At 38.5% G+C, this 26,609-nt stretch overlaps 1 protein-coding gene across 5 annotated transcripts in view; it reads right to left on the bottom strand.

Annotated features, from left to right (window-relative positions):
- Positions 1-26,609, bottom strand: part of RUNX2 (RUNX family transcription factor 2) — a 358,429-nt gene that overhangs the window by 280,360 nt on the left and 51,460 nt on the right. The window lies entirely within an intron of this gene.

The raw sequence follows: 26,609 nt of genomic DNA, 5'->3' as shown, positions 1-26,609 counted from the left end.
ATATACCTAGCTCATTGTTCCAAGCAGAAAGGGAAACAAGGGACAACCTTTATACTGCAAAGGCCCACTGTACACAGTCCTTATTCCCCCCCCATCTTTATTAATACTCCTACTGAACACAGGTTTGTGAACTCCGTAATGGTAGGGACTATATTTGTTTGGCTCACAAATAATCTGGAACCATACCACTGAAGAAGTCCAGGGAATTCCATTCCTACTATGTTCCACATGTACACAATGTGAATAATGTTCCCTGGAGTGGTGTGACATGGTAGCCCTAGATAGCCCTGGCAGCTAGCATAAGGCCTGGCTTACAGTATGTGACCAATATATATTAGTTGACTGACTGAATGAATATTCCCTGTTAGGCAGAAACTTGGGTATCAAGATAAACTAAGAAACTTGAGTATTAAGATAAACTAGTCTTCATCATTTTTCACTTCTAGTCTATCACCTAATTCTATTAATGCTACTTCCTGAATATCATTCATATCTATTTTCTTTCCATCTCCATTACCACTGCGTTAGTTCAAGCCTCTATCATCTTGAATCTCAACTGTCAGAGACTTCTAACTTATCTCCCTGACACCATTCATGCCTGCCTCAATCCCAAATCATCCTCCATGTTACCATCAGGGGTCTCTTTTCATAACACAATGTCAACCAAGTCATTGCATGGCTTGAAACTCTTCAGTGGTTCTATATCATCTATCACATGGGACAGGGGATAAAACCCTTCACGATCCGGCCTTCTCAAGTTATCATCACAGAACCACAAGTACAGGGGTTAAAAGGTGAAACCCAAATTTGAAAACAAACATATCTTATGAAAAACCCCAACCTACACATCTCCTACTATCCCTTGCCCCCATATCAGCCACATTTTCTCTCTCTCTTTCATCAATGCTATTGCAATTTGCATTTACTTCCATTATTGCACTCATCACCTGAATTCTCTGTTCACATACATGTCTCTCAAAGAGAGTGTAAATTCCTTGAGGGCAGGGATTGGTTTTATTCATTTTTCATCCTCAGCACTTAATGTAATATCTAGAATACAATAAGTGCCTATAAATATTTGTTTAAATGAGTCAATGTATAAATAAACTTACTTAAAATTCTGTTTCGACCTGAATTTTCTGTCCTTTAAAATAGGAACTTTTCGTGTTATTAAATCCTATGGTTCTGTCTGAAATGATCAAATACTGATGAGGATGTGGAGCAATGGGAAATTTCTTACATTTTATTGAGACTGTGAATTGCAGGGAAAGACTTGGGATCACAGCTTGGTAATATCTAGTAAAGGTGACGCTGCACATATGCTCTGTGACTTTGCAATTCTACACTAAGTATCTACCCTGGATAGGGAACACATAGAAAATGATGATAGGTTACACGTTTTACTGGAGTAAAGAAATGAGAGACTTGTGCTTGCAGGCAAGGAAGTGCGGCTTCCACTACTTCAGCCTGCCCTGTGTCCTGAGTGCTCAGGGATCAATACTTTTTGCTGTATCAGTGGTCTTCAAACCCGGTATAATGTGGTTTGCTGTATTATTTAAGAATACTCACTCTGCTTTAGAAAATCAGAGAAGCAAATGAGGATAAGTGAAACTAAATACAGAAGCTAGTCGTTTGTAAGACACATTAGACATAAAGGAAATAGAGCGTATGTGTACTTCTTTTTTTTTTTTTTTTTTGCTGTACGCGGGCCTCTCACTGTCGTGGCCTCTCCCATTGCGGAGCACAGGCTCTGGACGCGCAGGCTCAGCGGCCATGGCTCACGGGCCCAGCCGCTCCGCAGCATGTGGGATCCTCCTGGACCGGGGCACGAACCCACGTTCCCTGCATCAGCAGGCGGACTCTCAACCACTGCGCCACCAGCGAAGCCCAGAGTATGTGTACTTAACGTCAATTGGAAGGGTTAGAAAGACCAAGAGCATCAAATAATCACGACACACTAAGTAAATACGAGGCACTCAATATTCCCAGGGTCTTAAATGGGCATCCCATTGATGACATCCATTCTGGCCCATGTGTCCTCTGCCCAATAAACTCAATAGCTGCTTATCAATCTAATGGGTAAGCTACAACTATGACCAGGTATACCATAAGCAAGTGTGTACTGGTTCTAGGTACCTTCCTTCTGCAGAACACTGTTGCATAAACCTCCACTCTGGCTTGTAACCACACCATCAGGAGAATGTTAAAGCATCAGAGAAAGAAATGAAATATACAAACTTTGCATAATTTGTAAATATGCACCCTCTTTGCACCCTATCCTAAGTGTACCAATCTATCATATCTATCCTCTTGCTTCTTCCTCTGATTTCAATTAATTCAACCAATTGCACGATTCAAGATTCTTAATGTGGTCTGTACGCCTTTAGTTCAGTGACAAATAGCTTGCCTTAGTGTTCTTAGAGGCTACCACTGATTGCATCAAGATAATTTCCCACATAATGCTGGGTTACATGTACCCCTACAGGACATGAGAACTTTCCAGGAACACAAATTGTTTTAAGAATTAATTTTAAAATCCTCAAAGTCATATATACTTAGAAGTGATCTTCCTGGGAACTTGCCTGTGCTTCGCATTTTCTCTCTTTATATTTCCCCTTTCCCACTTCACAAAAGAAAGAATACCTCCTGGCCACCTCCCCTTCCTATTGCGCATTGCCCCAGGGCAAATTAAAAATCTCCTGGCTGCCACACAGAACATCCATTAATCAAGACACCAAAATCACCATTTCAGTCTACTCCTTAAGAGATGCATTTCCAAAAAAAGTTTGACTTTCATGTTCAGTAATTATTTATAAAAGAATATAATGTATTTATGTTGTTTTCATCAGTTGTATACTATGGGAACACTAATAATATAATAACTCAAACCAGAAGAAGTATTTTAACAATTAGAAATGTATGGACCTAGGAAGCTAACAATTTCTAATTTACGTACCTGTTAATTTATGTACCTATTTTTGCTGCTGAAAAATAGTCCAGCATTACTGGTTGAAGATTTTAAAGCAAAAAATATATTACATTAAGACACTTTCTGTGCAGGATGTATGATAGAAGTGGGATGAAAGGAAACAATGTAAAACTTTTGACTGACAAGGATCTTGTTCATATATTTTTACATAATGGTCTCAAATCACAATGAGATACTGCTTCAGATCCACTAGGATGGCTATAACAAAAAAGATGAACAATAAGTGTTGGAGAAGATGTGGAGAGATTAGAACATTGATGGTGGGAGTGTAAAATAGTGTAGCCACTGTGGAAAATAGCTTGGCAGTTTCTTAAAAAGTTAAACATAGGGCTTCCCTGGTGGCGCAGTGGTTTAGAATCTGCCTGCCAATGCAGGGGGCATGGGTTCGAGCCCTGGTCTGGGAAGATCCCACATGCCGCGGAGCAACTAGACCCGTGAGCCACAACTACTGAGCCTGTGTGTCTGGAGCCTGTGCTCCACAACAAGAAAGACCGCAATAGTGAGAGGCCTGCACACCACGAAGAAGAGTGGCCCCGCTTGCCACAACTAGAGAAAGCCCTCACACAGAAACGAAGACCCAACACAGCCAAAAATAAATAAATTAATACATTTTTTTAAAAAGTTAAACATAAAATTACCATAAAACACAGCAATTACACCCAAGAGAAAAGAAAATGTACATTCACACAAAAACTTGTACACAGGTATTCATAGCAGCATTGGTCATAATAGCCAAAATGTGGAAACTACTTAAATGTCTATTGACTGGTGAATGAATAAGTAAATATGGTATATCCATTCAATGGAATATTATTCAGTCACAAAAAGGAATGAAGTACTGATCCATGCTCCAGCATGGATGAGCATTGAAAACATTATGCTAAGTGAAAGAAGCCAGACACAAAAGACCACATATTGTGTGCTTCTGTTTATAAGAAATGTCCAGAATACAGAAAGTACATTAGTGGTTGCCAGGGGCTGGTGGGAAGGAGTAAAGGGAAGTGACTGTTAATGAGTATGACATTTCTTTATGGAGTGATAAAAATATTCTGGAATTAGATAGTAGTGATCATGGCACAACCTTGTAAATATATTAAAAAACTACTGAATTGTGTGCTTCAAAGGGTGAATTTTATATAATGGGAATTATATCTCAATTTTTAATTAAATTAAAATTTTTAAAAAATGAATGATTGGGACTAGAAATATATTGGGGGAACGGAGCTATAGCACTTCAGCTGGGAAATTATTCCAGAAAGAAACCTGTACATATGTGCTCTAGGAGAATATATGCATATTCATAGCAACACTAGAAACATCAACAGTAAAGGATAAACATACAGTAGAATACTTATGCTGTAGAACTATCTACAGTGAAAATGAATAGACAACAGCTACACACAGTATCATAGATGAATCTCAGGAAACCAATATTGAACTAAAACAACAAATTGCTTCATTATAAAGACATATAGGAGAATGATCATAGCCATGCTCTTCATAATAACCAGAAAGGAAACTACCCAACCAACATCCACAGTAGAATGGATAAATTATGATATATTGACACAATGGAATACTATGAGCAATGAGAATGAATTAAGTTCAATCTACATGTAACAATAAGGATGAATCTCATAAAAATAATATTGAATGGGAAAACCAGAAGTGACAGAGTAGGTACTGTATGTTTCTCTTTATAAAAAACTCAAAACCAGGCAAAACTAATCTACAAGGTTAAAAGTCAGGATACTACATACCCCAGGCAGAAAGGAGGGTAGTGACTGTCAGGTGGCCAACAGGGGCTTCTGGGATGCTGATAATGCTGCTTCTCTATCTCAGTGAAGGTTAAATGGGTATATTCACTTGTATAAATTCATCAAGCAGCACACATATGAGGGGTACACTTTTCTGTATGTATGTCATGTATCAAATTAAAGTTCAAAAAGAAAACAGCAATCACTTGCTAAAGAATTATTAGCTAAATATGATACCATTTATGTGAAATTTAATAACATATAAAATTAAATAATATATTGGAGAAACTAATATTTGGTAAAATTATAAAGGTAAGAAAACAATAAACCCCAAATTCAAGCTTGTGGTTACCTCCAGAGTGGATCAGAGACCAGATCAGGGTTTCACAGATATAAGTAATACTTTATCTCATATGCGGGGTTGTAGGTACACAACTTTTCGTTGTATTGCTATTCCTTACACTCAACAATATTTTATAACATCCTCTTGATACTACTCAATATTTAATAAAAGCTATTTTTAAAAACTCTATGGTTCTGAGAGCCAAAGTCTATAACATATGCTTCCCAGTTTGGGGTTGGGCTAGAGATTGGTTTGGAAAATCTGTCATTATTTTTCCTATCTTTACATACTGTTAATTATTCTATTGGTTGATTCAAGATCTTAGGGAAGAAAAAGTTTTTAGTCAAATCCTGTGTGAATCAGTTAACCCAGAAAAATCAACCTATTCGTTAACTTCCAAGTATACAATTCAGAAGAATTGTATTCTTAAATTTTGTTTGCAAAAGGATTTTGGGGAGTTGGGAATACTTTTTCCCATAAAACAGTATTATAAATATTGGTCAAATTCCCACCTGGCCCAGGAAAGCCTATTTAACCTGCAGTATAACTAAATATAATACCGAGTCTTATATTCTTCCATTGATTCTGTGGAAAATGAGGTTTAACATTTGCCTGTGAAGTCAGGATGCTAGAACATACCAGCTACTGCTATAGCCCCAGTCTCTCACCCAGTGATCCTTCTCCTGTAAATATCTAGAGAGAGAGATTTTCATCCTGTGGTCAGCTTCCCTTATCATATGGGTAGGTGAAGAAGAATTAACTGAGGCAGCAGAGAATGTGTCCTACTCTATACAGCAGAGGCATTGTGGGAGACGATGTTGCAAAAATCAAACATGGTTATATTGTGGACTTCCTTGAAAGCTTCACAGAGCAGCTGAGAATTTATGAGATAGGTAGATGGATGATCTAATAAAAATTAAGCTATCAGTTATTAAATATTTACTATGTACCATGGATTTTTTCCAAGTAGTGTACATGCACATACTCATATACTACTCACAACAACTTTATGAAATATGTAGATAATTCAATATCCTTATTTTCAGATGAAGAACCTGAGAGGCAGAGTAGTATCAGATGACTAAGAAGCAGAGTGATATTTCACCCGATGTCACACAACTAGTAAGTGGTAAAGCCATATGCAAAGCCAGGCCATTGATTTGTAGCATCTGCCAATTTCTAGGGTGTATATACTTCCATCACAATTGACCTTAAGCTACCACCATGATGTCACCAACACTGGGTTGGAAAGGGATATGCACAATTGGCTCTAGCAAAATGATATGAGCCAGCTCTAGTGCAAAACTGAACAATGATTTATCAGTGCTTATTGTATACAAGAAGTACTATGCTAAAGCAAAACAATTGTTCAGGCTCCAATTCCTGCCCTTCTGGTAGTGACAGGATGAATGGAGAGACAATATTTACGTTAATGAAATATTGAATAAAACATATACATGTAACTTTATAAGAGGAATGAGAGTTCACATTTAATTGTCAAATAAACGTTGTAGTTTAGAAGTGGAAAAAAATAGCAGTGGCCTCTATGGACAAGTAAGGTTTTATGGAGAATTAATGTTATTAAATCATTGCAGAATTTGCGTGGGTGAAGAGGAAAGCATTCTAAACAGGGGTAAGAACATGAACAAAAAGCGCTATTTAAGTGAATTAATGTTTTTTGAAATCAGTTCAGTTCACGAAATCAGACTACAAAAGGAAATTGTAGAACCTCTTTCAATGGAAATTTTTTTCAGTGACCTAGATCAGCTTCAACATTGATTTGCCAAGAGGCAGGGGGATGAACCAGATGACATTTTGAAATCTTTTCCAAGTTTTCTAATTCTTATAGCTGTAACTCTTTAGCCTTTCTGATCTTAAAATACGTTAATGAAGAGAGCATTTAAATCTAATCTTTCAAAATGCGAGGTTCTGGTTCTGGAATGCTGAGAATCTTCCTCTGGCTAAAATACGAATTTCACATCCTTTTTTGGGGTTAAACTGTGAGTAATCAATCAAGTTGGTCTGTTATGTTGATGTCTAGTGTGTTGTTGACAGATATCCTAAGAATTGGAAATTCTATTCAATTGCATGGCTATTTTAAAGAATGAATTAATAAATGTCAATTGACAACAACGCTATCAAAAAGAATGAATGAGCGCCTATAGGGAGAGGAGCAGAAACGGGTTTCCACACAGGCTGTTTTTCTAAGCAGGGAGAAGGAGAAACACCACGGAAGGGAACAGAGGAGGTGGAGAGGCAGGGATTGAGGATGGAGACCTCTCAGAGTAAGAGACCATCTCAAGGAGGTGGGTCCTTTGCTCTTGCATTTCTTTATGCGTGGAGCACTTTTCTCCAGGATATCTATATAGTTCACTCCCTCATCCTTTGTTTTTGTTTTTGTTTTTTTGGCCTTGCCAGGCAGCTTGCAGGATCTTCGTTCCCTGACCAGGGATTGAACCTGCACCCTTGGCAGTGAAAGTACAGAGTCCTAACCACTGGACTGCCAGGGAATTCCCTCCCTCATCCTTTAAATGTCATCTTCTCTGAGAGGCCTCCCTAGACTGTATATGTTAAATAGCAATTCTGGCCCCACCCCACATCTCACCAGCTGGCTCCCTTATGTCCCTTCCCCTGTGTTGTTTTTATCCATGTCTCTAATAGTTCACGATTTGGTATACCTGTTTATTTCCTTATAATCTGTCTTCCCTCTTCTGCCAACTCACACATGTATTAGAGCGTCAGCTCCGTGAGAGTGTCTCTGTTTTTGTTTACAGCTGAATCCACAGCATCTGTTACAGTGCCTTAAGACACACAATACGTACCCAATAAATACTCATGTGAATACAAGTAAATGAAGATGGGGTGATCAAATGAGCCAGAGATGTTCTGGTTCCTCAAATAGACTACATCTCTAACACTGGTCAGCTAGATTAAACACACCTCTATCGATTATAAGGAAAATCAAAATGATTAAATATGGAAGAAGACAGCTTGAGCCCACTGCCAACCGCTGAAGATAAAACAAAAGAAATCCTTCAATCCTATTTTTGTGTTAATGACACAGGTAGTACAATGAACTTGGATCCTTACTATAAGGTTGTTGTGATTATATCCTTGTAAGTGTTTTATAATCCTAAGAAGAAAAATGTCCTGTGAGTGTGGGTTACTTTTTAAAATCACATAGTTCTGCCAAAATGTTTTGTAGACACTGTGGTAAAGGTACTTTAAAAAAACAATCTACGTTTCTGCCTTTCCAAAAGAACCTCTTAAATAGATACTTAAGTATTAATTTTTAGGTCCAAGATTTTTGAAACATGCTCTATATAACTGATTATTATCTTTTGGCATTTTATAAGAAGCTTTATAATTCCTAAAATATTCACTAAGAAATATAGAAAATATTAATATGTATTTAACTAACTTGGGTGAAACCATCTCAGGGCCCTTTAAAATCTTTTGTATTCTTCTTTTTAAATGTTGGTTTCAGATGACTTTCTCTGGGAAGACATCCTGATATAGACTGGTCTTTCATAATTCAGCTTGTGATATATAATTTTGGCAACTCCAAGATCTGTAAGAGGCCATTTGCAAAATTTGCCAGTTGCTGAGGGAACAATTATTTTTAAATTCCCATTAATACAATCTTCAGCTAAGGAAGTAGGCAAGTTAGAAGAGGATAAGGGATGCTTACACTGTTTTCACTTTAGCCAACACCTTGCATTACCTAATTTATTTCTCATAGTGTTTGAAAAGGTTGAATCAGACATTTTTTGATGCTGCAGAAATAACTACTAGAACCCAGCGCACTAGGACCTAAAGCTAAGAAAGAGAAGTTGGGTATCCCCATTACCACTGTTTGGATTGACATGGATGCATGAGATTTGTTTGTGCCAAGTGGGCACTGCAGACAGTAACAGTACTAGAACCATCTGGACAGTAGCTCATGGAAGAGGGCTGCCACTAGTCTTAGAAACGGGAAAGGAGAAGGAATGCCCCTGGAAGAGGCTGAGCTGCCACATGAGGAAAATGTATTGGCTTTTGAATTCCTGTTGCTCATTAGCCAGAAAGGCAGGGACCCCCAACAGTCAGTCACATAAACAGGTTCTGCCCTCTTTTCATTATCCAATAGTTCAATTACTGGTTCTAGTTTTTAAAAGCCCACATTATCCAATTTAATTTTTAGGGCAATTCTGTGAGGTAGGCATTTAAAAAAAAATCATACCTCATTTTCAGATTAGGAAACTTGTAAATGCACTCAGAGACATTATACAGTGAGTCCAAGGTCACACAGTAAGAGAGCCAGGACTTAAAACAACTTTTTTAGGCTTTGCCCTCATTTAATGTGTTCAGTATCTCTTTTGGACAAGGCACCATTAAATGCATTAAAGATTATATAAATATCTAAGATAGTTCTTGCTCTTAAAGAATTCTTAAGGAATTGTTGAGGAGAAGATCTTAAGTAGCTTGGGTGAAAAGACAATAAGAGTGCGATTAGTAGGAGATAATGCAACAAAGAAAGCTGAACTGCGTTCCATTAGAAATAAACGGAAATTTTGGCAGGGTTTCCCCACTGTAGAGACAATCAGAATTGGAGAGAGAGAGAGTGGGATGAATGACTGAATGACTTGGCAAAGAGACAGAAGGGATATTTTTGGTTTTGTTTTTTCCAATCTTTTATTATGAAAAAATTTTAAACAAACAGCAAAGTTGAAAGAATTTTTACAGCCAGCACCCATTTTCTTACCCACATATATTCTACATTAATATTTTATTACATGTGTTTTATCACACATCTAGCATCCCTCTATCTCTCCAGCAATTCATCTTTCTAAAAACAAAACAAAACAAAAAAAGGATTTCAAAGTAAATCGTGGACATTAGTACAGCTGCAGGCATTTTAAAAACAGGGATGTATTGTATTCCATTTAAAGTTATCTGTGTTGCTGCACTGTAATTCTTCATGTCTCCTTACCTTCAGTAAAGCTCACTCTACACAAAGAGGCCTTGTAAGAATAGTATTTTTAAATAATAGAAGTCAAGAAAAGTGGCTGACTTCCAAGTGTAAGTAGATGTAAAATTTGAGATAAAAGAATATACGAGACAAAGGGGAGAAGCCAAATTTAGTCGAATCAGGAAGTCAGAACTAGAGGTGAACACAAGATTATCAACTCCCTGTACTGTGGAGGAGTCTTGGGGAGAGCATCCGACTTTGCACAAGGCGGAATTAGGGATCTGAGGCTGTCTTACACAGATCCTTGAAAGGCCAAGCAAATACCAGTTGACAAGTAGATTACCACCTCTTTCTCAGTTACCACTAACTAGAACTAGAGGTGTTCCATCACTGGAGGCAACACCTGTGATTAGAAGGAAGGGGCAAGGCAGAGAGGAAAGAAAACCTTGACTTGAACCCTAAGACCCAGCCACTGCCCTGGGTCTCCCCTGTTTTCCCTACCCACCCCTTACACCTCCTAATTTTTCTTCCTTCCTTTCCTCCTTCCTTCCTTCCTCTCCCCCTGTCTCTCCTTGTCTCTCTCTCTTCTTCCCTCTCTACTTCTCTTACTCCTTCCTTTCTTTCTCTGGAGGGTGAAAGAAAGAGAGAAATAGGGGAAGGTAGAAGAAAGAAAAAATTAGGAAGAAGAGAAAGGGAAAAAGAAAAGAAAAGAAAAAAGGAAGTCACTTTGGAATCTGGGCCCTTCTCTCTGCCTCCAATCTGATCAGGCTCAATTTCTGCTCCTACTTTAGATCATTGATTATCACAGGTAAGACAAAGAGAGGAGGAAACAAACTACTCCTGGTGGGGGGATGAGGTGTGGAGCCAGTAGAAAAATGGGAGAGAAGAGGAGGAAAAACTTGTATAAGAGAAATCACTAATTCTTTTTTTTTTTTTTTTTTTTTTTTGCGGTATGGGGGCCTCTCACTGTTGTGGCCTCTGCCGTTGTGGAGCACAGGCTCCGGAGGTGCAGGCCCAGCGGCCATGGCTCAAGGGCCCAGCCGCTCCGCGGCATGTGGGATCCTCCCGGACCAGGGCACGAACCCGCGTCCCCCGCATCGGCAGGCGGACTCTCAACCACTGCGCCACCAGGGAAGCCCCCTTGGTTTTTTTTTTTTTTGAAATCACTAATTCTTCTAAGCATTATTCCTACCCACATAAACCCAAACTCAGTCCCAGAAAGTCAGTCTTATAGTCACAGGTGCCTCAGTGACTTTTTATCCCTAATTAGAAATTTCTTTACAGTTTGCTTTTGTAAACAAAACTTCAAACACCTCTTCTCAAGTCACATGAGAGTCACACAAACACTGGATTAAATACTAGCTCTTTATTTACTTGTTATGTGCCTGAAGAAAATTATATAACTGCCTTGAGTCTCAATTTCCTTGCACCTAAAATAGGGCCAATAATACCTCCTTTCCTAGGTGGTTGTGAGGATTAGAGATAAAAGGGCATTAAAGTACATGCCACATAGCAAGCCCTCAATAAAAGTCAGCTGTTACTGTTACAAGGTGGTAAGCCCTAAATTGGAACTCTAGGTGACAAACTGGTGCTCAGGTTTGAGAAGCTCTTTTGAGGGACTGCCTGATTTCAAAATAAAGATTTAAGGTGAATTAGAAAAGAACATGTTTTATATAAACCCAGGGAATGATGATAGACTGTGGTAAAGTATTTGTGGTAAAGTATAAATATTTGCTAATATTTAAGGTTTAGTAATAAAGCTACCATATTGTATCTAGTTGCCAATCTCTTTGAAACTTTGCTGTTCACATGTCACCTTTTGATTATTGAGAGTGTTGTTATGTGTTTTGGTTTCAAAAGAAAGTTTACACATATAAGTATATTTTAGGGGAAAATTGAGGGGGAAAAGCAGCTGACCTACCTCTCTGTTAATGAAACAAATAGCTGAAGTCTGGCTGTTCGGACTCTAACAACCAGTTAGAGTAATAACAGCTAATCTTTATTGAGCGCTTATTTTGACCAGGCATCGTGCTAAGAGCTTTATGTGGGTAGTCTCATCTCCTTCTCACTACAGCTCTATTCAGCAAGTATAGTTAATAGGTGACGAACCTGGGGACTGATATAAGAGACTAAGTCACTTTCCCAAGTGTACACAGAAAGTCGCAACGACAGGCAATCTGACTCTACAGCTTGCACACTTAACTACTGCATTATACTGCCATGTGTCCAAGAGCCAAGGAGGCAGCTCAGTGGAACCCCTGACAAAGTTCCACGGAGGAAAATAACTTCACACATTCTGAATTTCCAAACCTAAGTGTAAACTATTTAATAACCATCCATTGAACCCACAGAATGTTTTAGGCACAGTGCTAGGTTCAATGTTAGATGCAGGAAATACTAAGATGAGATAGATTCCTGCCTTTGAGGACTTCAGCAGGTCAATACTGATATTCCGTTGTGTTGTTCTTATTTAATGTTATAAGGTTAAATATAATTAATTGTACTACAATTATATTTATGTATATGTGTAATTCCTGAATAAAAAAATCAAATTGAATCTAAATGGTGTATCTGTAATTCTTTAATTTGGGTTCCTTAGAATATTATGTAACTAGCAAAAGATTTGGATATACATTTCACTAGAGAAGGTATACAAATGGCCAATATGCCTTTCTTGTAATATTAACAAGTATTACAAATCTGACACCATTAGTCATTGGGGAGATGCAAATTAAATCTACTACGAGATACAATTTCACACCTGCTAGAATGCCCATAATCAGAAAGACAGTAACAAATGGTGGCAAGGATGTGGAGAAATCAGAACCCTCAAACATTGCTGGTAGAAAAATGTTAAATGGTGCAGCCACTTTGGAAAATAGTTTGACTATTTCTTAAAAAGTTAAACATAAGAGTTATCATAAAACGCAGCGTCTTTTTTTTTTTTTTGTAGCATGTCTTATCCCTATGAGTAGAATTGGGAAATGAAAATATACATCTACACAAAAAAATTGTACTCAGGTATGTATAAGTATTATTCATAGCATTATTTGTAATAGCCAAAAAATAGAAATGACCCAAATGGTCATCAACTGGTAGATGGATAAACAAAATACGGTACATCAGTTCAATGATTTCTGTTCTTCAGCAATAAAAAGGAATGAAATACTGATACATGTTACAAGATGGATGAACCCTGAAAACATTATGCTAAATGAAAGAAGCCAGACACCAATGGCCACATATTATACGATTCTATTTTTATGAAATGTCCAGAAAAAGCAAATCTGTAGAGACAGAAAATAAATTAGCTGTTGTCTAGGGCTGGGAATGAAAGCAAGGATTAACTGTAAATGCACATAAAGGATTTTACTGGGGTGATGAAACGTTCTAAAATTGGATTATGGTGATAGTTGCACAACTTGGTAAACTTACTTAAAACTATTGAATTATACAATAAACATAAGTATATTTTATGATATGCAAATTATGCCTCAATAAAGCTTATTTTTAAATCCTAGACAAAATAAAATAAAACCAAAAAAACCCAAAAATTTTTTTAAAAAACATTAAAAATATCCTAAGCAAGTATGGAACTGAAAGTCTCCGGTATTTTAGTTATTAATAGGAACTATTTTTGTTTTATATAATATTTATTTTAACAAATATATTCAATAATATATATATAATAATTATATATTATTAAATATATAATATTATATATAATTACATAATAGAATAGAATATGGGGGTTTTCTGTACTAAAGCTTTATAATTGCCTGTCACTTGATCATGTATATTCAGGTTTAAACTCTATCTCAATTTTAAAGCAACTACTCAATTAAGAAATAGGGTCATAAAGCAAATAATCTTTTTATAATTAATATAGTGGTTTAAAAATGTCTTGGATTAAATAGTGCATGACTTGAAATGTTTACTTTTACAGGCTATAGTATAAAGTAAAGAACCATAGAAATTGCCTCCTTTTTCATTGAATTTTTGTGACATTTCTTTCTTGTCCAAATGTTTTCTTATATAGTCTTAGTTTACCCTCCAGTAATGATTTAGGAAGAATGGATATTACCCCCATTTTACAGTTGAGTAAATATGGGCTCAAGTGGGTTGGGTGACTCAGCATCCAGGAGAGTTAACAATTATATCTGAGCAAAAAACAGTGTGTCCTTCAACGATTGGATACTAGAGTGGCTTCGACTGATAGAAATTAGGATTCTAACATTCACAGATTATTTCTATATATGAAATTAGAGTGGACTTCCAGTCTCCGGTCCGACATATAAAGAGCTTGGAAGTTGTCGCTCTCCCATCCCCACAAGAACAGAAAAAAGCTGAACATATTGAAAATCAGCCATTCTTCTTAGATCTATCAGAGAATTGAGGTTGCACGGCAAACCACTGCCCCAAACACTGGAGAGACAGATGCCTTTGCTTGCCCTCAAGATAAACTATTTTATCAGAATCTAACTGACCTGAGGGAAAGGAAATACCTAATTCCAGCCCCTTCTAGTCTTATACCTAGAGGAAGAGAAATACCAAATTCCAAACCCCTCTAGCCTTCCTCTCCTACTTAATAGCAGGGAGTTGGGGAGGAAAAGATGAGCTCTCAGGAAGGTCACAGCCCAGGGACACAGGCTCACTGAAAACCTCAAACGTAATCATAGGCTATGGAACACTCCTCCTGTCCCATACTTCACCACCATGTCACTCAGATTCCTGTATAAAAACAAACAATTACAGCTAAAAGAACTACAAGCCTCAGACCCTACTAAAGAAGGACTCTCTCAGGGGGACAAAAATAAGGACATTAGAGGAATTTTAGCCTCTGACACTATGGCTGCAGCAACAGTAAACACAACCTAACTCCTAGCCAGATAAACACAAAACTTCACATTGAATGCCCTTACTTCCTTTTACCCAATACATCATGTCCGGCTTTCAACAAAAAATTCCAAGGAGTGATAAAAGGCTAAAAACTCAATCTGAAGAGGCAAAGCAAGGATCAGAACCAGACTAAGATATGGCAGAGTTTTGGGAATTATCAGACTGGGAATTTAAAATAACTATGATTAATACGTAAAGGGCTCTAATGGAAAACGTGGACTACAATGCAAGAGCAGATGGATAATGTAAGCAGGAAGACGGAAATGTTAAGAAAGAATCAAAAAGAAATGCTAGAGGACTTCCCTGGTGGCGCAGTGGTTAAGAATCCGCCTGCCAATGCAGGAGACACGGGTTCAAGCCCTGGTCTGGGAAGATCCCACATGCCGTGGAGCAACTAAGCCTGTGCACAACAACTACTGGGCCTGCGTTCTAGAGCCCGTGAGCCACAACTGCTGAGCCTGTGTGCCACAACTACTGAAGCCCACGTGCCTAAAGCCTGTGCTCCCAACACGAGAAGCCACCACAATGAGAAGCCCGTGCACCGCAACAAAGAGTAGCCCCCACTTGCCGCAACCGGAGAAAAGCCCATGTGCAGCAACGAAGACCCAACGCAGCCAAAAAAAAAAAAAAAAAAAAAAAAGAAATGGAGCCAAAAAAAAGAGAAATGCTAGAGATTAAAAAAAACGCTGTAATCAAAATGAAAATGCCTTTAATGGGCTAATCAGCAGAAATGATACAGACAAAGAAAGATTTCAGTGAGCTTGAAAATATGTCAATAGAAACTTCCAAAACCAAAAAAAAAAAGAAAAAAAGAGGGAAAATATCAGGACAGAGTACCCAAGAACTGTGGGACAATGAGAAAAGGTGTAACATAACTGTAATGGGAATACCAGAAAAAGAGGGAAGAGACAAAAGAAATATTTGAATAATGACTGAGCATTTTCCAAAATTAATGACAACACCAAACCACAGACTGGGAATCCCAGAGGACACCAAGCAGAAGAAATACCAAAACAAATCTACACCTAGGCATGTGGTATTCAAACTGCAGAAAATCAAAGGGAAATTGGAGCATGGATCCAAAGTGTAAAGGGTTTTTGGTTTTGTTATTTCCAATTAATATGACAACTAGGGTTTCCCTGGTGGCGCAGTGGTTAAGAATCTGCCTGCCAATGCAAGGGACATGGGTTCGAGCCCTGGCCCTGGAAGATCCCACATGCCACGGAGCAACTAAGCCTGTGCACCACAACTACTGAGCCTGAGCTCTGGAGCCCGCGAGCCACAACTACTGAGCCCACGTGCCACAACTACTGAAGCCCGCGTGCCTAGAGCCCGTGCTCCGCAACAAGAGAAGTCACTGCAATGAGAAGCCCGTGCACCACAACAAAGAGTAGCCCCCGCTTGCCGCAACTAGAGAAAGCCTGCACACAGCAACAAAGACCCAATGCAGCCAAAAATAAATAAATAAATGAATTTATTTAAAAAAAAATGACAACTACTTGGTCTCCCTTCTTTTTCTTCTGATTTTCCCCCACCACCTAAAGTCTCTCTGTCTGGGGAATATGGTAGAATTGTTACAGGGGCTGTATAACTTAATTATTTCCCTCTTTAATAAGGAAATTATTTAAATATAGAGAACAAAAAATAGAATGTTCTATTAGCTTGGTCTCTCCAAACGAACTGCAGATTTCTTGAAGGCAGGGATTATATACTGCATAATTCTGAATCCCTTAGAGTGTGTAGTGCCATCTATAGTGTTGAAGCAAATGACATCCTGTTGTTTTAACTGGTTGGAAATAACTGTAAAAGCCTAACTACACTGGGACCTGCAGGTTGGGACTGGAGCCTGGTGAAGAGGAAAGCCACGAATCAAGTGGATTAAATAGTTTTGAAGTATTCTTTAAATATTTAAAAAGTAAAACTCATTCTCTCTATGGTCTCATAGTATGTTGTGCCTTTATAAGACCTGCAATGATTTGTTTACAAGTCCATTTAGCCTCTTAGAGTGTAAGCTCCTCTAGGATGGGGTCACATTTTTTTCCTCTTTTAATTGTGAGAGGCACTTAATTCACGTTTGGTAAACAAAAAGTTAAGAGATTACTGATGAAAGGAAAGAGAGTCTAAAGCCATTCTATAGTAATAAAGCTATGCATTTAAAAGAAGTACCTAAATGTTATATTTGAGAGGAATTTTTTTTTTTTTTTTTTTTTTTTTTTTGCGGTACGCAGGCCTCTCACTGTTGTGGCCTCTCCTGTTGCGGAGCACAGGCTCCAGACACGCAGTCTCAACGGCCATGACTCATGGGCCCAGCCGCTCTGCGGCATGTGGGATCTTCCCGGACCGGGGCACGAACCCATGTCCCCTGCATCAGCAGGCGGACTCTCAACCACTGCGCCACCAGGGAAGCCCTCAGAGGAATTTTGAAGGGGTTTTTCCCAGAGAAGCGATGTGACCCCTTTGCCCCCAAAACCCAGTCTTCCTAGGGAGCCTGGATTCCACTCAGCCCCTCTTCTTCTACCCAATGGCTTTCATATCTCTGTTTCTATTGGCTCCTTCTCTCTTTTTTCCTGATCTAATATCCTTTTCATGGGGGTGGGGGGAGAACCCAACAACAAAAGAACCAAACCTCTTTCCATTTGCACCATTACCCTTTCCACCTCCCACCTTGCTTCCTTCCTTTCTTTAACGGCTAAACCTCTCAAATGGGCAATCTTCAAGATACTCACATTTCCAACCCCTCCACAGCATCAAGACTAGTTATGTTAAGGTTAAAGGATTTCTGACTGAACTCAGAGTCGTTTCTCAGTTTCTCATCCAATTTAAGTTCCCTGTGCTTCAAAATACTTTCATGAAGTAAATGATCCTTTTATGAAGTGAATAATCACATGCTCCTTTATCTGTTTCCTGGAGTTGTTCAGAAAGGAAGGCAGGTTTCCAGGTTGGGGTGTTGCCAAGGGGGGCTGTCTTAGTCGCTCCCAGTGGAGCTGGCGTTTGGGGTTTGGCTCCCTAGTGCTCACCAGGCAATATTATCCCTGTTTCAGAGCTGACTCACCCTGACTCATAAGAGACCCAGCATAAAAACCGAAATGCTGAGTTATTGATTGGTAATGAGGAAATATAACTGTTGGGTGGAATGAACCGTCCTATCAGCCTGGTCATCCTATTTCTTGGAAAGCTTCATGGAAGCCAAAATAGCTAAAGACTGCTGGTCACAACAGAATCAGGATAAGAAGAGTTAGCTACCTAATTTGAATTCTTGAATATTAGGACTCTGATAGCCTGACTCATTTATCATTTCCCACTCGTCTCCACCATACAGGAATGTGCTATGCCAATTTGTTCTAATTCTGCTTTTTCTGTGCTTTGTAACTAACTAACCTCTCTTCTTATTTACATACTATTTTAATCAGGTTATAATTAAGGCTTATTGTGTTGATCTGTATCCCTTCTGCGATCCATTTCTTGTTTATTGTACACATTGACTTTCAGAGGTTGGTCTTATTGGTAATTAGAAAAATGTCTCACTGTCGTCTGCACCTATAGATTGTAAATATGGATTTCTGCATATTATGTCATGTTTCTTTTTTCTTTTTTTTTTTTTTTTTCAGTATGCGGGCCTCTCACTGCCGTGGCCTCTCCCGCTGTGGAGACAGGCTCTGGACGCGCAGGCTCAGCGGCCATGGCTCACGGGCCCAGCCGCTCCGCGGCATGTGGGATCCTCCCGGACCGGGGCATGAACCAGTGTCCCCTGCATCAGCAGGCGGACTCTCAACCACTGCGCCACCAGGGAAGCCCCTATGTCATATTTCTTAAAGCAAGGTACACCAGGATAAATCAGCCTGATCGCCCACCTGCCTAATGGCTGTAAGATAAGTCTTTAAGATTCTTCTAGATTGTGACTGTTGGCTTTTCCATTGTTTCAAGTATTCAAAAGAACATGCCCCCACATCCTGAAAGTAGTCCTAAGTTAGGTTCCAAATATTTGAGCAAAGGCAACATTGTTGGAACAATGGTAGTAGAAACTGACTATATTTTTGATATGTAGTATAAAAATCACAGTCACAGACGTGTCCAATTATAGAGAAAATATTGAACTAAGAATGACTGGCTAACTTCAAGTTTCTTTAACATTCATTTACTATTTGTTCACTTCTTTTGTAATCTATTAGCATTTTTTTGGTAAGATAAGCAGTTACAAGGGCCAAAAGTTTAAGAAAAATTTATGGGAGAATAACTTAAAATTGAGAAAATTCAATTCATAAACTTTCTCCCCATGAATTGAGAAGTGATCACTATTATTATTATTATTATTTTTTTTTTTTTTTTCTTTTTGCGGTATGCGGGCCTCTCACTGTTGTGGCCTCTCCCGTTGCGGAGCACAGGCTCCGGACGCGCAGGCCCAGAGGCCATGGCTCACGGGCCCAGCCGCTCTGCGGCATATGGGATCCTCCCAGACCGGGGCACGAACCCGTATCCCCTGCATCGGCAGGCGGACTCTCAACCACTGCGCCACCAAGGAGGCCCGTGATCACTATTATTAATTAGAATGGGAGGATACTAATGCAGGAGCATAATTTGAGAACTGCTACCATATGGTGAGTTCTTGAATACTTTTGATGGAGTAAATAACAATTTTATTATTTCTATTATAAATGTAGAAATTGAATAGAGAGGAAAAATGTTTTACAGTATTTGCTTGGTAGAACTTAGAAGAAAGGATTCTCCTGGTTCAGATTTTTAATCTTATAGGATATCCATTTCCAGAGAGAAACCAGCAGAGTTTTAAAAATCCTTAACGATATTGTTCTGAATAAATATATTTTACTATGATATGAAAAATGTTACTAAAAAATAACTAGAATATGGTTGAGTAGGCTAGTTTGTGCTTTATTATTTGCTTGCTAGTTGGGGGAAGTCACAAGTTCTGTAGAAGTTATTTTCAAACATTAGGGAACCTCAAAATCCTTTGGAGGGCTTGTGAAAGCAGATTGTTGAGCTCTATCTCAGAGTTCCTGATTCTGTAGGTGTAGGGTGGGGCCCAAATTTGTATTTCCAACAAGATGTACCAGATTTTAGGACCACTGCTCTATATACCCTGGGCTATCTTCCATTTAACAAGCTCTTGTTTATCTTTCTCCCATTTCTCACAGTGGTTTAACCAAACTTTATCACCTCACACCCATTTTACTCTATCATCCCCACTTTTGTAGCATCCCTACTTTCCTACATTTCAGCGAGAAATTGGGGCCATTGGGTATGAACTGCCTCAAGTGCTTATTCTTTTCTTCCAGTTAGTCCTTTTCCACTTTAAGGTTCATCCCACTTCCTGGACTCTTTATCAAAAACCTTCCCATTTCTTCCAGGATCTAATTCCATCTTTATGGCCTAAAGATTTTGCCACTGGCCCTCCTCTATATCAAGTGTTCAACCTCTTTACCAGCTTCTCCAAAGCTCGTGGATAAGCTCAAGGCCATAATCTTAAAAACTCTATCCTGTGGCCTTGAATATTTCTCTAGCTATTCTCTTTCCTCTTCACAGACCAAGTTCTTGGAAAGAATAACACACTTGATTTCTCAACTTCCTTATCTACTCTTCCTTTTTCAAGTTACTACAACCAAGTTTCTAATCCTACCACTTTATGCTGCTTTGGAAAAGGTCATTTTGAACTGGCTAAATCCAATTAACTCTGATTCTTATTTTAGTACCTTTAATTTCTCTTTGAAACCAAAGGTACTAAAATGCTCTCCTGGTTTCCATGACAACACTGCTTCCTCAGTGTCCTTCATAGGCTCTTCCTCTCCCTCTCCTACTGAATGTGGGCATCTAGAATTCAATCTTTGACTCACTTCTCTTTGTTCTATGCATGCTCTCTTGGCCATTTCATTGTCTCTGTTGGCTTCAGTTGTGCTCACAGATCCTCATGAGAATGTTTTCTGGCCAAAGCTGGGAACAGGGCTAAATTCTACATCCAAGTGATGTGTGTGGAATGCTGTACGCTACTGGTTCCCAAACCTAAATGTCCATCTACTCTCTTGAACTCCAAACTTTATTCTGGCTTCTATCACCACCATTCTATCTGGATAGTCCAGTTGGCTACTGGTTTATAGCCACCTGCAATTTCGTTATGGTCAACTTAAACTTACCAAGACTAACTTGCCTCTCAGTAAGTTGAGAAAACTTGGAATCATCCTATTTCCTCTTTGCCTTACATCCATCCTGATATCTTACAGTTAGTTACTGGTCCTATAAATTCCACTCCCTTAGTATTTCTTCCATCTGTCATCTTCTATCATTTCCTAGTCCACTGATGTAGCTCAAGCCCATATCAGCTCTTTCCTGAATTGTTAACTTCTTCCAGCTTTTTCACCCTTCCAGTATTTCTTGCACATTACTGCCAACTTACTAACAGGCAAATTTAATCATGTCATTAAAAAACATATTTCCAAGTTTCCCCATTTTTTATTAGATAAAGTCCAAATTCCATAAAGAAATGCACAAGACGTTCTATGATCTGGCCCTTCCCAAGTTTCTGGCTTCCTTTCTTACACCCTGTGATCCCATCATACTGGACAACTTGCAATTCCCTCTAAACACTGTGGCTTTGCTCATGTTACTCCCTCTGCCTAAATAATCCTTCCTCATTTTGTTCCACTATTACTTTTCAAGACTGAGTTTTTGAGTCATTTTCTCAATAGTAATAATACTAATAAAAAACAAGATGTATTAAGTGCATGTTATGTACCAGATACTTTACATACTTTCTCACTTTACATGCAATCCTCACAACAAAACTCTGAAGTTTATAACATCCTTGTCATAAATTATGCTAATAAGTGGCATGAAAGCCCATATTTTTTGGGTTAATGAAGTTGTTTTAAGCATATTCTGGAAAGAGGAAATATACCTTATGCTGCATCTATGAAATACTAAAAATAAAGTAACTTGGTCAAAATTTTTGGTATAAATCCCTGATCACTAGCAATTGATCCGAGCATTCCTTAGTCAATACAGGTTTGTTGCATCCAACTTCAGAGTATGAACTAGGAATAGCAGGCTGCATTAGCTATACTGTGGTTTATTTCACTCATGGTACTGATTCATTTGGGGCCCTGTTTCCATGTATCATAGAAAAATAAATGTATATGCATAATATAAAATGGAGGCCGTTATTCAAATAATTCACTGAATTAGATCCAGTTTTACATCTAAATTTTTCAATGAAAGTACTTTGGGGAATTGAATATTTCTGTGTATTTGTCTCAACTGAATGCTCTACTTTATTTTCAGGTATTGACAGACCCCCTGCCAAAAAAAACCCCCAAAACAGTGATTCTTTTCTTTTCTCTTCTTTCTTTTTTCTTTTTAAACAAGGGGATGTTTAGCTTTCCTCACCTCTTCTTAAAGCAAAAATAAAATATTCCTTGACATATGTTAGGTCTAGATGGACCTCTATTATGTGAGCAGGATTAGAAATTAAATTATTATTAAAAGAGTTATAAATACAAACTTCCCTTCATTTCCATAAGCATTTACTTATGATGGCAAAAACAATAAGATAATACAAATACTGCACTTAATTACTTATTTATGCCTAAAACTGGATTCTTGATCTCTTACACTTGGATTTTTTTTTTTGGCTGCGGCCACATATCATACGGGATCTTAGTTCCCTGACCAGGGATGGAACCTGCGGTCCTTGCATTGGAAGTGCAGAGTCTTAACCACTGGACTTCCAGGGAAGTCTCTGGATTCTTGATCTCTTATACCCACCCAACATACTCCATCCCCAGTCCTTTCCATCTCAGTTCATGGCAAATTCATTTTTCCACTTTCTCAGAACCCTTGAGAGTCACCCTTGATTCCTCTCGTTCTCCAGAATCCCAAATCCAATCTGTCAGTAAATCACAATGAGTTTCAAACTATATCCAGAATCCAACTACGTCTCATGGCATCTACTGTAACAACCTTAATACAAGCTACCGTCATCTCTGGCCTGGTTACTGTCTGTGCCTCTACAGACTATTTCCAGCCCAGCAGCCAGAGTAATCATTTTAAACCCTTAACCACATCATGACAATTCTCTGCTAATAGCCTCCTAGTCCCAGGCACACAGACCTTCCACCATCTGGTCTCCTAGTTCTTCTGTGACCTCATATTACACTATCTTCTTTCTGGGTCATTATTCTTCAGCTAAAATGGCCTCTTGGCCGCTCCTGCAACTTACCAGCCCCGTTCCCACTACTGTCTGGAAGGCTCTTTCTTTAGATATCTACAACTACCTTCTTCCTCAAGTCATTATTCAAATGCCACTTCCTCAGTGAGCCCCACCCTGCTTGCCCAATACAAATATCACAGTTCTCCTATTCCTCCTGTGCTTTTTCTCATTCCATAATCCCTTCCCTGTTGTATAAAATTTCCCTCCTCTAACACTCATAGCCTTTTAACATATTACACAATTTGGGTATTTATTTTATCGTCCAACTCCTTCTAGAATGTGAGTTTGATGATGGCATGGAGTTTTGTTTGGTTCACTGCTGTATCTGCAGCTCCTAGAATAGTGTCAGGCACATGGTAGGCCCATCATAATAATTGTCGAATGAACGAAATAATTAGCACCTATCACTAACACTCAGCAAACAGACCTTATTTTCAAGGGGAGAAATTTAAAAGTTGTTCGTTTCCAGTACAAGAGGTATTATATATTGGATTCTATGGGAATGGGAGCAACTAAGTTTCCATATGTCTAGAGAGTTCAGGGGACCCATGAAACCCTGATATTCTATGATTCCCTTCCCATCTAAGTCTCAAAAATGATCATTTTCTAGCAGCCAAGCACTAATTTTAAAAGATCCTGGGGCTTCCCTGGTGGCGCAGTGGTTGAGAGTCCGCCTGCCAATGCAGGGGATGCGGGTTTGTGCCCCGGTCCGGAAAGATCCCACATGCCGCGGAGCGGCTGGGTCTGTGAGCCATGGCCGCTGAGCCTGTGCGTCCGGAGCCTGTTGCTCCGCAACGGGAGAGGCCACAAGAGTGAGAGGCCTGCGAACCGCCAAAAAAAAAAAAAAAAGATCCTGGAGTGTTAAACCTGCAATGAGAGATTCCTAAGAGGATGGTTCATGATTATAGTTCTACAAGCTGCTCAGTGCTGCAATTCTTAGCATTTCTTCTCTCATCACTGTGTTGCTCTTCCAACTTCAAAACATATGAATATAACTGGAAGGTATGGGAAGCCAATGTGATTACACTCTGAATAGTTATGTGATGCACCCTCCCTCCAGTGTGTCAATAAATTTGATTAATATATATCTTTTCATGTTGGGCTTTCTTTTGAAATACATAACATCAGTTGATCCAAGTTGGCCTAAAGCAAGAGTCCTGCATAGTCACATAATTTTTGGTAGCATAAATATAAATGCTGAAATTATTCTGTACACCTTTAAGATTCATCTTTTGGTTATTCCTACTTTAAAGAAGCATAGAGTTTTAGGGTTACAGGTTTTATTTCATTTGGTTTGATCACCTCATTTTACAGATATGAAAACTGAGGACCCATGATATAAAATGACTTGCCCAGGTACCACAGAGCTGAATAATTGTTTTGGTCAGAACTCCTCGTTCTAAAGATAAAACAAGATACCTCTGAGATTGCAATTGAAAAAGAGTTCTTAATATTAGGAAATTAACTGAATATAGCAACAATTTCAATATGCAATTCTAAACAATATTCAGTTCTACCTGGTTTATTTCCATGGTGACTATATAAACGTTAGAATAGCAAATATAGCAAAGGGTGAAATAATTGATAAATAGGAAAAGAAAAAGCCTCCACAAGCATCCTAATACATGACAGTCATGGGTCACACAAGAGTAAGAATTTGCAGGTCACCTGGAGTAAACTGTCTGCATGGCATCCACAGGAGAAGAAACCACTTTATCACAGAGATGGCTCCATACTAGGCATGGCTTCTGCTATTATTTGGAGGATTAAGCCTTCTTTCATTATCTAATCTAGTCATCTTCTAAGATGCCAAGAGGCATTTTTGCTTAGATATGTACCCTTTCTGTTTTCATTAGTCAGTCTATATGAAGGTTACTATACCAGAAGAATGTAAAAATCTACAGTAACAATGCTTCATTTTCCTTTAATGGCTTTGTTCAAGGGATGAAGACATTTTTGTGGTGTGATGAATTCACTTGGTCTCCTGATGTGTTTTTTTCACATGCTTTGGAAATCACGTGTTTTTCTGAGAGGTGGTAGTCATCAGTGTCTTAATTTCAGCACCATTGCTTTAGCTTTGTTATAACGAAGATATCTTAGTAGCACTGATAATTTAGGATCTTTGATATTAATCGAATGGAGAATATTTTTGACCCACTGTGGGTAGGAGTGCTCTCAAACTACAAACAAAATTATGACTAAATCAAATTTTTAAAATAGATTTTAACAGATTCCGGGAGGTAGGAACACTAAGATAACTCATGGGACTGCAAAGCTAAGATCTCCGCCAACAGCAAAAGTCACAGTTTCCTAAGAGTGAAATTTTGAGCTCCCTCTACTAGGGCCTGTTTAACTCGGTTTCCCTTCTCCATGGCACACTTTGATTAACTCCTGCTGTGTGTGATTATATGTAGGTTAGACACCAGTGGCTTGAGAGTCAGGTCTGGGTTCTGTCCTGAAGAACTAGGTCAAATCTGGCCTCCATGTGATGCAGGTAAAAGTCCCATGAAAATATCAGTACGGCAACACTGACTGAACATAATTTTACTTGAAAGGATCTCCTTCCAGTTATATTTCCTTAGATGTACTATTAATATTTTTCTTAATTTTCTTCTATTTTCTTGCTAATGTACTTGAAAGGGCTTTTCAACTATTGTATAAACCAGTCTTCCTTCATAAGAAATAATGACGATTCTCTCTCACTGTTACTTTCTTCCCTTGTACACTTTGCCCATCAGTGGATTGAGCCCTGATTTACACATTATGGTGAGCTTCTACATCCTAAACAAATTTATTCTTTTGGAACTTTATTTGGCAAGTATTTAAGTGTTGGGGAGATTAAAGGAGAGCTAAAAACAAAATTAACAAGAGGCTGAACTACAATCCACAGACGAAATAACCAAATAAGTTGCTATTTTAAACAATGTAAGCGAATAGGAGGAAGGGATTATTTCAGAACACAAATATTCATAGGCAAGAAAATAACTGAAGTAGTAATGCTTAAAAAAGACTTGATGAGGGTTAGTAGTTGAATCTCTGAAATATAATATTTGACGTCATAGGCATGGACTTAAGTGGGTAATAGTTTTCTTTCCTGAGCAGCTAAAAGAATGTTAAAAATATAAATAACAAGACCACGTAAAATAATGAAAGCAACTAAAATCAGTCTTATGACTGTATTATTTAAAGAAATACATCTGTATCAATCAATTCTGACAGGATGTACAGCTCAAAAGTGGGAGTGCAAGATTTTAAAATAAGGAAAAGCAGGCTAAAATTCTAAGGAAAAAAAATAGGATCATCCATTCAGAAGCCTTGAAATAGCAAATAGTTTTCAATAAAAACGTGGTCATTAAATGCTTGAGCTTGGTAAATTGAATAGGAGGGGAAAATTCGCTGCAGACTATCATCTCCCACTACCTCTGGAATGACTATGCGCAGGGGAAGGATGGGGA

The sequence above is a fragment of the Mesoplodon bidens genome, assembly GCF_964165515.1.
Source record: "Mesoplodon bidens genome assembly, chromosome: 10".
Taxonomy (NCBI): Eukaryota; Metazoa; Chordata; class Mammalia; order Artiodactyla; family Ziphiidae; genus Mesoplodon; species Mesoplodon bidens.
Note: the sequence above shows the minus strand (reverse complement) of the source record. Positions and strands in the feature narration are given on the sequence as shown.